General features: G+C 44.1%; 1 protein-coding gene across 1 annotated transcript in view; it reads left to right on the top strand.

Annotated features, from left to right (window-relative positions):
- LOC144759127 (uncharacterized) overlaps positions 1-12,721 on the top strand; it is a 79,927-nt gene that overhangs the window by 53,310 nt on the left and 13,896 nt on the right. The window lies entirely within an intron of this gene.

Below are 12,721 nucleotides of genomic sequence, written 5' to 3'. Positions count from 1 at the left end.
ACTATGATTCCCGTAGTGTCATGCTTCATCATCAGGGTCTTCCCGTCCCTCTACGGGGCGGGGCGTGCTGCGACCTACGGACTATGCAGCAGCACTTTTTATTCTTGAAGATAGGCTATGTGTGATGTGACAGTTGTATAAGTGATATGGGGTGAGTAGGGACTTAAGTGTATAACAAAGTTTAAAATTTTCCTGGCTAGTAGAAAAAATGATTTATTTGCTGGAAATGTTAAAAAGGGGCTGTGGTAGGGCTAATTGATGCGCCCTACTCGGTCGACATGTTTCGTAAGCAGTCTCCTACTGCTTTACTCATCAGGACCTCTATTAATCCCTACTAAAACTCAGGTAACTCACTTAATGTAGTATGCCTATTTTGATCTAATAGAATAGCAAAAATCGGCTATTCTATTTAGCACCAGGGCTTGAGTTTGCCCTTAAAAAAAAAAAAGATTACCCAATCTGGTCTCTAGAAGAAAAGGAAGAGAACAAAACAGGAAAAACACATGGAGTCAAAAACAGTTTGTACAATCTTTCTAAAAGACATAACACAGTCATGTGATTTTCATTTTTGACCTGTGGAAAAAAAATTTATATATTTTTCTCATAGTCTTTCTTTATCTTTTCACACTGTGGATTTGCCATTTGGTACAAACCACATTTTGGTTATTCACGAAAATCATCGTTGTTGGTGATATATTTATCATGTTTATCATTGTAATTTGCATCCAAGCATTTCACACACACAAAAAACACTATCACCTACTTAGGAACAAAGGTTTAAATAAATGAGGTAGATCGTGGTAGCCAAATAGTGGTGCTGCCACTAGTAATCATTGAGGGATTTTTGGGTTTGTAGCACCTGTTCTCCGTGTGGGGTTTGCGATCCCACTGATTGTCAGAGTTGGTGATTTGAAAAAGGAACAATTATTGTCATGTTAGCTATTCGTGCAACCTAGAAAAAAATGGTTCAAATATACATACATTTGTCAAAACTAATCGTGCCCCGTGAGCCAGCTTCAGAGGATTGTCCTTACGATCACTGTGGGAACAAACGAGCGTTCTAAAGTCAGTCATATGGACGTCTCTCTATGGCCATTTATTAAAGACTTCTGGCCGTAGTCTTACTCACATAACCGCAAAAGGTAATCTCCTCATTCTGCCCCTGTGTTGCTCCGTGGGATATTTAGGGTGTCTGGGGCCTCGCTATTTATGTTTGATTTGCCGCGTGAAAAAGCTGGCATCTGTTGAGTCATTGCTCCCGGTCTACCCGGAAGTAGAATGATTTCCTCCCAGCGCTGGTGCGCTAACAAAGATGGCCACCGAAAGCGGCAAAGGCTAGGGTTGTGCTACAGCGATAGTGTTTTTTCTCTTTCTTTTATTTATGCACGTGTTCTAATGTTAAAATTGAAGTCGCCCTGCTATTGTATTGTTAATAATCGCGATTGAAAATAATAAAAGAAAAAAATAAAAGTAAGTTACACTGAGGTGGCAGATGGTTATTTAGAGTTTATAAGCCACAGATAGTTGCAGATAGTTATTTCGCGTTTGTTAGCGATATTAGCCACAAAAAAGTACCAATAATGGTGAATAATGGAAGATGTGATCTTTATTGAATGTCCCTCCCTATCGGTGGTGAATCAGGAAGACCAAATGGAAAAAAAGGCTTATTGTACATGATTAATGGTACATCCGGATATTAACGGAGGAGGCTGTGGAGGAATGGGGGCTAATGAAAAGATTGCTCTGATCGGCCGTTCTGATTAGCGATGTTTGTAAGTTCTGGGCTAACGGGGCTACCTTTTTAGATAAAGGGCACCCATGAAGACATATGCATGGTGTCAATATGGGTTTATAACATGTTATTTTGCATGATGCTTTTGCGGCATAGGATGTTGACATCATTACAGTTGTCCCCATGGAATTTCATCGTTTAGGCCAACAAGGTTGGTTTTGAGACTAAACACCCATCTCTGTTCCTTCTCGAAAAGGTATTTGTCATTGGTCACTTGCTCAATTACAGTCCATGAGATGTCTTCAGGTTAATACATTGTCCGTTTTGCATGTAACTAATTGTCCTAACTGCTAACCTGTGTAGTAATACTTACCGTACCGAATGTCATGTTCTAGCCTATGTATTAATACTTATCGTACCTAGTGGGTTTATCCTGTATCTTTAAGGACATCCTTGTTGAGGATTCTGACATTTCTACAGCCGTATATAGTACTTGACAGATCTCCACCCACCCCCCACCCCTTGACGCTGACGTCACTGAGTCCACACCCCTTGCTTTCCCATCACTTGACGTGACCCAGCCCCCTTGCGGAAGTAACCTTCACTACTCTGTGAGTGTATGCGGACACTACACCATCGGATTCACTCCCTCGTCGGCACGCCGATCTAGTAAGGCATGTCTATCCTGATTACCTACCTGGACATACTTGAATGTTTTGGTTGACTGTCTATCCATCTAGGCCATCTCTGATCGCCCCCTGCCTGTCTTCCCTTTCTGCAGGACCCGTGCCTGGCCTACGGCTGATCGGAGACAGCCTTTCAACGCTCAATTCCTGTTAGTATTTCCCGCCATTATGCTTTTTCTCCTTTTCTAGTGTCTCAACTATCACTAGTCGTTTCTGATTGTTCCCCCTTCTCGATTCCAGTGCCCCCGTGCAGACCTGACGTCCACTCTCAGAAGACTCCTGCTGTGGGTAGTCCCTATTTCATGTAATTGCCCACCACTCCAGCCAGTGCTTCCTTCAGCCTGCTTCCCTGCCCCCCCAAATTGTTTCCCTTTCCCTTGCAGCACCCCCTTATTCAGACAACCTAGTCCTGAAGACGATCCCAACTCACTGAGGATCGAAACGCCGTCGACTTAACAGCGTATTAACAGGCGTACTGAAATGTGGCTCAATACCAATTGAAAAAATCCAGTATATTGTGATATCACTTTGTCACAATACTTGAGCTACTCACTGTACAATATTTGCACCTTGTTCTTTGTGCGCCGCCCATGCTGTTCACTCCTTCACTTGCGTCACCACGTTCACCACAGACACGTTTTTGAGAAACCAAGTGCGTTATGGTTGTCACAAATTTATTTTATGCAGTGCTGCCTTTAACTGTATATGTCCGACCATGAATTAATGTTTTACAAACTTAAGATGATTAACAATCTTAAATCAATTCAACGAGTGTTCTCCTTATTTCCGTGCCAGTAATGCTGTATGCATACATAATTAACTGACTAAATACTATTACCTGTTGGGACATTGTTCTTTTGTTGCACCTTCCTTACCCAGTCCCGATTTGGTATATGGGTCACAATCCTGTAACTTTTTACTCAACGGTTTGGTAAGGCACTAATTTAACGCTAGATAATGAAGCAACTCAGTTGTGCTTTTCTAAGAGACCCCTACTCATAACACTCCAATAGTTGTCTGGAGTGGGTAAGAGATAATGTCCGCCATAGCTGAGTAGAACGGAAAATTCTATGTATTAGCTTTTTGGTTTGTTCAACGTTGAAGGATACAGTGTTCCAAAATATTGTGCACCTTATCTTTGTTCCCTTGAAACTTGCTCTGCAACTTTCATTAAACAATGTCCAAGGACAATAACACTGAAACCGGTGGAGCTACAGGTGAGCACGCCGAAGCAGATTATGACTTAACAGGTTTCCAGGAAACCGATGAGAATGCTGTAATAATTCCTTCAAATTTAAGGGAAGCCCTCACTATAAAACTTATAAAACAAGGCCTATCATCAAGAGGTGGTAGAGCAGTTTTTGTGTTAGAGGCATATGAATATCATCAGACAGAGGTATTATATTCATGGATAGTGTTCCCTGAAGCAAATCCAGTATCACGTATGTTTCACTTCTACAAAGAAGATGATCCACCAGAGGATCTTCCTTTCGAGGATATTAAAATTCCACTCATATACCAGGAGCATGAGTTCTGGTTTAAAGGCGCCCTAAAACATTTAAATCACATTACCAGGCTCAGTCCATTAGGTAGACCAGGAGCAAATCCTGAAATCAAAGACATGACAGACGTAGAATTACTTGCTCAACTCAGAGTTAATCAAAATCTACAGGCAATTGGTCCAATATGTCATGCAGACTTTCACAGTCCAACCTCCAATAGTTATTCCAAAACAAACCTCTCACCAGGAGTATGCACTAAAAATCACTCCACAGACTTTACACTCAGTCATGGGTAAATTGTCTGCAAAACGTGAACAAATTCCATTCTGGATAGGTCAAAAATTACTCAAATCAAAGCAGTATTTCCTGATACTAGCCCTTATGAGAAACACAAAATCCTAACGATCTCTTTACCAATGGGGATCACACCACATCTGGAAGATTGTACCACTTAGGGCACAGTCTTTGCTGCAATCTACACTAAAACAAATGGTGTTCCGTCTATGGCGGTAATACCTGATGTCCTGAAACAGATCTAAAATGAATACTTGGCAGAGCCTGCTCTCAATTTAGGTATGAAACTACTGAAAAATGTCAACCAGGTCTCAACAATATAATTATCTAATATTAAAGGAGAAGCAGCATCAGTTGGGATCCTACAGAAATTAAGGGAATTTGATGTAACAGAGCAACCACAAGAACTAGCCAGAATAATTGAAAAATCCTATGCCGAATTAGGCAGAGACACATTGGGTGGGAAACCAGTTAAACCACAACTGTCCGAAAGTCCTGAAAAGGCCTTTACAAAAACAATCCTACCTCTTCTAAAAAGAAGTGGGAAAATAGCATACAACATTCAAAAGAGAAACATTCTCAATCCCGGGGTAGGTTTCCTCAAAAGAAGCCCTCTGAAAAGAGGTATAACCTCAGGAATAGGGATAATTTGAGAAAACCTGACAGGTATCAAGATACTGATACACGATCCTCTCGTAACTTTCAGATATCGTCACAGACATCCAAAAGAAGTGGATGGTCAGACCACAAAGAAGAATGCGCAAAGTGCAAAGACGATCAACACGTTCAGAAAAACAAAAACCTCAATTCTCCAAAAAGAAGATAGCAGGTCTGAAGAACAGACATGCCGAGAATTCTGAGGACACAACTCAAGAAATGAGAATGGGCTCAGACAATGCTGGACAGTGCAGCAGAAGTAACAATAGCTCGCCAGAACCTGAAGGGACTTCTGGAGACAGTGGACCTGAATGAAGACATTCAAGTTGAAACTGCGGACACCAGGGTTAATTCTCCACGTAGGTTATATGAAATAACACTCGGGATGGAGGGAGTCATACCAAGAAAAGTGAAAGCACTCTTTTGGGAGCGACTTTCAAAGGGTTATGATATACTTCTGTCAGAACATGACTGGCCACCAGAATTTGTCAGGGAGTGCCCACATGGCGAAGACATCTTGATGCCAGCCTTCTCCAACTATGTTCCAGTACATTTGAAATATACTTATGCCAGGAAATGGGCAGTTGCCCAAGCCCCAGCATTATATAAAAATCATGTAGGATGGGATGAGGATTCACCTCATCATAAGATCCAGGTAAAAAAACAACCAACTGCACAATGGCACTATCCAATTAAACAAGAAGCTAAACAAGCATTGACATGGCCAATAGGTCTCGCATTTGGGACCGTATAAGTATTTAGGTATGCAGTACAATATCCTTGGTGCAACACCATAAATTGTTGCGTGGCTAAACACTTTTAAGGTCCCAAAGGCGAGACCTATTGGCTATGCCAATGCTTGTTTTTTTTTTGTTCTTGGGGGAAACCGGACTAGTGCCAGGAGGGACAAGGGTGAGTGGTAGTGAGGTGAGGAGTGAATGCCAGGAGGGACAAGGGTGACTGTCAGGCCATGGGGGTGAAGGGTGAGTGCCAGAGAGGTGAGGAGTGAGTGCCAGGGAGATGTGATGTAAGAGTCAGGAGGGTCAAGGGTGAGTGCCATGGAGGGGAAGGGTGAGTGCCGAGAAGGGGAAGTATGAGTGCCAGGGGTGAGGGGTAGCTGCCAGGCCAGGGGGGTGAAGGGCTAGTGCCACGGAGGTGAAGGTTGAGTGCCAGGTCAGGGGGATGAAGGGTGAGTACCAGGGACATGAAGGTTGAGTGCCATGGAGATGAGATGTAAGTCAGGAGGGACAAAGGTGAGTGCCAGGGAGGGTAAGGGTGAGTGCAAGGGGTGAAGGGTAGCTGCCAGGCCAGGTGGATGAAGGGCTAGTGCCATGGATGTAAAGGGTGAGTGCCAAGGGTGCGAATAGTGAATGCCAGGAGGGACACGGGTGAGTGTCAGTGAGGTGAAGGATATGTGCCAGGGAGGGGAAGTATGAGTACCAGGAGGGTCGAGGGTCGATTTCTAATACGCAAAACAGCTGTGTCAAAACTTCTCCTGTTGAGTGAAGAGAAAATGAAATGTGAAGATCCATTTTTATTAAATAGCTTTTTTAGTCTATGCTGCCCAGCATTAGTAAAGCCTATTGTCCAAACAGCAAGGACTATTGTCTGTGCGAACGCTTGTTTTAATTGGGCTCTGGATACGCGGATCGCCACCGATTCATGCGGGGGTGCGCGCTGACCGGCATGGTCGATCCTCCCACGGCAAAAATACAATGTTTTTGGACAATTTCCTTCCCAAGAGGGGTCCCCCACAGGCCCCTACATCAGTCCCATGGGGTCAGGATACCTCTATCCTGATCCCACATATCTTATATACACTTTATTGCCCCACCCCTAAAACCATGTCCAAATTCACAAAATGGCAGCTGCAACTTTTCTCTCGGATTCCAGACAATCACAGCATTGCTGTTGGCACGTGGATCAGCTCCTAAGATATACATAAATCTTTTTTCTTAAATAACTCCAAAGCAACTCAACAGATTTACACTAAATTACAAAGAACTCTTTCTGGACCAAGATCTAGATTTCTGCCAAATGTGGTGTAATTCCGTTCAGCGGTTTGGGCTGTAGTCCTGTCGAACATCCTATGGGAATTTGCATGGGGAAGACATGTTTCAGGGGCTCCCACTCCTCTTTTTCTTGGTCCCTGCTTGACTAATCACCCCGAACCTATCTGTCTCTCTGTCTTAGTTAAGTGTCAAAATAAGGTAAAAAGGAATGAAAAACAAACCTGAAGTTCACCAGGTATAATTTACTGAGCTAACCATTACATGTGCCCCCACCATGCACTGCTTCTACCGTCACATATTACATCAATCATGATATGTTAAATTACATCATTGTGAGATCACTTTTGACCTTTCAAACAGCATTACTGATGACATCACTGATGACATCATTGTCATATGCAGCATAAGGTGACTGAATGTACATGTAGAAGTCAATAGCATGAAAATAGTGTAAGCCCAAGAGACAAGTGTAAATGTGCATTTCAAAAACTATACTGTGCATGCTTTGCAAATCACTAAAGTTCAGATGGATGAATTACTCCATGTTGAAAAAGGTAATAGCTGAGTGCACCTGAAGTGGGTTACAGAGGTATATTTGAAAGTAGGTTGTGGCTTTAAGCCTATTCAAAAGAAAATCTGTGAAAAAGGCCAAAGTAGCTGTTGACAATTCATTAACAACCTGGATTTCTGGCCAAAGTTAAGCAGTTGTGATACAGTGTTCCAGAGACATTTTATAAGCTGTGCATATTTATTTCCAGAACTTAACTAAAGATTTTCAGGCATTACAGATTATTGAATAATATAAAATTAAGGGGTGTCCCACTTAGAGGTGGTTTATCTCATTCTAGTGCTGTAGGCATGACTCTAAGGTTGCAGTTTTGATGCCCATCTCCAGGATGTGTTCAGTATATTTTACTAATCTTCCTAGCGTTGGGCCTATGGAGCCCTACAGAAGCAAACATATACTTGTCAACCTCTGGACTTAAAATTTGGATCCATCCGAAGTCTTTAAGTTGATAATAGAAAATTGTCAAGCATGTTGAATTACTTTAAGTCAACACACTCAATAGTACGGTATCACAATGTCTGTATGGTATCATCAGTGATGTCATCACTATTGTGATGTAATATATGAGGTTATAAGCAGTGCATGGCGGGGGCTCAAGTTCTAGTTTGGGTTATAGTAGGTAAATATGAGTGTTTGTTTTGGTTATTTAACATTAGTTTTTGTAATATTTCAACACCTAACTATAATGTTACTTTTAACCTTAAGTCAAACAGGACTGGAGTTTTTAGTGATACAAAAACACTCTTGCTATGGAAACTCAGACCTAACTATAACTGCTGCCACTGCGCTGTGTGTGTACAGACTCGTAACTCGTATTTCCTCAACTCCCCACAAAAGAGGTCCAAGCCAGTACACCTGGATGCCTAATTTTTGTTAAGCACGTGTTTTAGTGAAGCGTTGTGGCTTAACAACAAGCCTTTGTCTACCCCAAGTGAACTGCCCCCCTAATCTCCATAGATCTGCATCTATTGGTCCGCGATAGACAATCAGTACTCATTGCCTACTCTTTTTCACATCATCAATCACAATCATTTTTAGGATGCATTTGTTTTGTGCACCAATGCACCATACTGAAAATGGGTTCATTATAATCATCTTTGTTCATTCATACAGTGTTTAGAGCTTTACATTCATTTTCATGGTATTCAGTATCCGCTTTGGTTCTGACATTAGTTAGCATAGAAATGGGACTTAAACTCGACCTGTCACAAATGTATAATTAAATTATTGTTTCTATAGCATCCAGCAATTTGTTACTACTATGTAAATGCATGTGGGTTCATCAGATTATGTCATTCTTTTGTGGTGGATCATAATGAGTCCAAGGAATAGAGCCTGGCCCTTAGCAGCTTAGCAAACTAGAGGGAAGGGGGTGAAATTAGAACTATGGCGGGCAAGTATCACAATGTATTATTCGATGCTCTGTTCCATTGCAGAAGAGTAGAACCCTATCTACGAATATATCGCTTGGGACTTGCCAGTGAGGGTATAATTATACAATGCAAGTCATTGCGGTAATACCAGAGGGAGAACCCTAGTGGGCACATGATTTCCTACAATCACATATTCGCCCACATGTACACAGTATTCATACTGGATCAGATCTTCTGATGTATTTAGTTTCACAGACCCAGTGGGCTCTATTCCCAAAAGCAGGCATTGCTCAATTAATCCAGAGTTTGTATAGTGCAGCTACTCACCCCAGAGGGTCTTAAGGTGCTGAGCGGGGGGGCTACTGATCCCTCTGGGCGTGGAGGTTCCGTTGAGAAGCCGGGTCCTGAAGTCCTTCCTGAATTGGATCAGCGACAAGGATTGCCTGAGGTAGGAGAAGGCTCTTCCTCTGACTTTGGTCTTGTGGATCCGTGGGACGGTGGCCAGGGCATGTTGGGCGGAGTGAAGTCATCTGGCGGGTATGTGTAATGTTAGACGGTGGTTCAGGTATGCTGGTCCTATGTCCTGGAGAGCTTTGTAGGCATGTGTGAGGAGCTTGAAGGTGATTGTCTTGATGATTGGGAGCCAGTGGTGCTGTGTTATGTGGCTGCAGCAGGGGATGTCTAGGACCAGTCTGGCTGTGGCGTTTTGGACGTTCTGTAGTTTCGTGAGCTGTTTCTAGGTGACGCCTACGTAGAGTTCATTACCGTAGTCAAGTCTGCTGGTGATGAGTGCATGGGTGAAGGTGTTTCTAGGTTCTGTGGGGATCCAGCTGAATGCCTTTTGAAGCAGGATGATGATACAGCATTGATTTGGTAGTTCTTTGTGAGTGAGGAATCAAGTATGATGCCGAGGTTGTGTACACAGTCTGTAGGGGTGGGTTTGGTTCCTAGTGCGACGGACCACCAGGAGTCGTCCCAGGCTGAGGGGCAGGGTCACAGGATGAGTACTTTGGTCACCAGATCTTACATAGGTGAGGAACAATTACCCTTAAGGCTAAAGGAGAAACTGAACAAGCCCTGAAGAAGTCCGATCAAGGACGAAACGTGTTGGCTATTGAATTTGTTATGATTGATGAATAAAGGAACTCTTTTCTGGAAGAAACTGATTCCGCAAGATTCTTGGGAGAACAATTTGATGTTTACATGTATTTTATGATTGATAAGTGATATTGATGCTTGAATACTACAAATGATATTTGAAGGGTGCGGGATCTATTCTTTGTGCAGTATATTGGAGAGACAAGGTTTTGTCCTTCCATCATTGGGATTCAGGGGATTGTGTCCCAGATCACCAGCACCTTCTTTCTTATAAAAATAATTGGAACTTTTTGTTTATAGTGCGGGCAGAGCAGTCTCAATCCCCTTTCTTTTTTCTATATATGAGTACTTTGGTCTTGTCTGAGTTGAGCTTGAGGCAGCTGTCTCTCATCAAGGTAGCAACGACCTTCGTTCCGCTATGAAAGTTGAATCAGGCGGCTGTAGGTTCGTTGGTGAGGGAGAGGATCAGCTGGATTGGTTGTTGGCTTAGGAGACGATGTTGAGTCTGTGGTTTCTGAAGATGGCCGTGAGGGGGGCCTTGTAGACGTTGAAGAGGGTGGGGCTCAGGGAGGAGCCCTGAGGGGCATTCCACGGCTGATCTTTGTAGGTTCTGAGAGGAACAGGATAGTCTGACACTCTGTGTTCGGCCGGTCAGGAAGGAGTGGATCCAGTCCAGTGCCTTGTTGTTGATACCGGACTGTTCCCATTGGGCGCAGGGTCAAGACTAATTTGCATATGGCTGGGTCCATACTGAAATGGCATGGTGAGCAAAAAACTATGGATTTAGGCCCAGATCTCTGAACTGGGGTGAATGTATGACATTGTTCTGCATTCTGTCCATCAATTGTTCTTTCTGCATTTGTCGTGGATACCAGCGTCCTGGAATCTTGTGATTAGGTGCTGTGGGAGAGTTTGTCGAAGATGGCTGAGAGGTCCAGTAGGATGAGGGTGGCGGTTTCGCCCCTGTCGAGGAGGGAGCGGATGTCGTCGATGGCGGCGAGGAGTCCGGTCTCGGTGCTATAATTGCTTTGGAAGCCGGATTGGGAGTTGTTCAGGACATAGTTTGCTTCAATGAACTTGGAGAGTTGGGCATTGATGGCCTTTTCGATGACCTTGGCAAGGGGGGGGACTAGGGAGATAGGTCTGAGGTACTTGAGGTCTGTCGGGTCGGCAGACGGCTTCTTCAGCAGGGGTTGATCTTGGCGAGTTTTCAGGCGGCAGGGAAGGTGGCAGTTCTGATGGAGCAGCTGATGATGCGGCGGCTGCTCAATGTAAGATGTGGTATGGGAAAGGATCCGGTGAGGCTCTGGAGTGGACGCTCTTTATGGTCTTGAGTGTGTCATTTGTGGTGAGTGGAGTCCAGTTGAGCATGATATTTTGGGGTAAGGCCTTGTTGTGTGCGGTGGTGGCAGGCATTGTAGCAGGGTCTTGGGTGTCAAAGCTGTCGTAGTTATGCCTGAACTTGTGGTGAAGAATGTGCTGAGTTTGTTGCAGAGGTCTTAGGGAGGGTGAGACGTCTGTGGTCTAGCTGTTGGGCCTAGCGAACTCCTTGACGATGGCAAAGACTTCTGTGCTGTTGTGTGCGTAGGCGTTGATTCTTTCTTTGATGGCCGTGGTTTTAAGGAGAAGGTGGTGTGCGTTGAAAGCGGTTTTGAAGGTTGCTTGGGTTTCTAGGATTTTGTTGTTCCTCTATCTCTTCTTGAGTTGTCTGCTGGTACGTTTGGACTTTTGGAGGTCTGAAGTGAACCAGATGGCTTTCTTGAAGTTTTGCCTGCCTGGTGTCTTCTTGAGGGTTGCTGGTGTGTCGGCTCCGTTGGAGATCCATTGGTGACGGTTGTGTGCTGCAGTGTTGGCGTCTGCTGGTGGTGTGGTCATGCTGAGAAAGTTGACGAGACGTTCTTCGGTGACCTTGTTCCAGCTACAACAGATGGGGCAGAGTGGGGGTTGGGTGGTGGTGAACGGTGGGAATGGCTACGTGCACACAGTGCAGGTTGGTCCAGAAGAGTTCGGGGGTGTGGCTGTAGGTGATGTTCCCGCTGACGGAGAAGACGAGGACTAACGTGTGTCTGGTTGTCTGGGTCGATGTGGTGACTAGCTGCTTGAGTCCGATATTTGCGAGGTTCTCCAGTCAGGAGTCGGTGTTTTGGTCACTGGGGTTGTCCAAGTGGAAGTTGAGGTCTCCAAGTAGGATGTAATTGGTGGATGCTAGAGCCTGGGGTGGGATGAGGTCTTCGATGGCATCACTGAAGGGTGGGGGCTGGGGGTCTTGTAGACTAGGACGCCACAGAGTGTGGTGTTGGGGTTGCTCTGGATTTGGAAGGGGAGGTGTTCCATGGTAGTCGTTGAGTCATTTGAGTAAGTGGTCAGTTCGTGGGTGTCCTTGTGGATGATGGCTTTGCCTTCTCCTGGTCGGTCAACGCTGTATTTGCGGGTGATTTTGTAGCCGCAGGGGATCGCGGTAGTATCACTGATTTTAAGTCCAACTTCTTGCGCCTTCTTGGTGGGCATTATCAATCTAGTATGATTGTGAGGTATACCCCCCTTACCCTAAATAGAGCACTGAGAAATGTAAAGAAATTCTTTATTTTTAATCTTGCAAGGAAATCGTGGCTTTTTTTAACATGTGTTCCACAGAGTGTCAGTAGTGGGAAAGGTTGCAGATTCGACATCAGTAAGCATCCTATGTGCCCGTGTAATTCCTGATCTTTATTCAGGCTCTTGACTTCCTCGATACCCAGCTCTGTATTATATCTTAATTCGATTCTTTTCAATTACTTCTCTTGATCACCTCCTCTGATA

Source organism: Lissotriton helveticus, chromosome 1_1, assembly GCF_964261635.1.
Source record: "Lissotriton helveticus chromosome 1_1, aLisHel1.1, whole genome shotgun sequence".
Classification (NCBI taxonomy): Eukaryota; Metazoa; Chordata; class Amphibia; order Caudata; family Salamandridae; genus Lissotriton; species Lissotriton helveticus.
The sequence above is the reverse complement of the archived record's forward strand: the minus strand, read 5'-3'. Positions and strand labels throughout refer to the sequence as shown.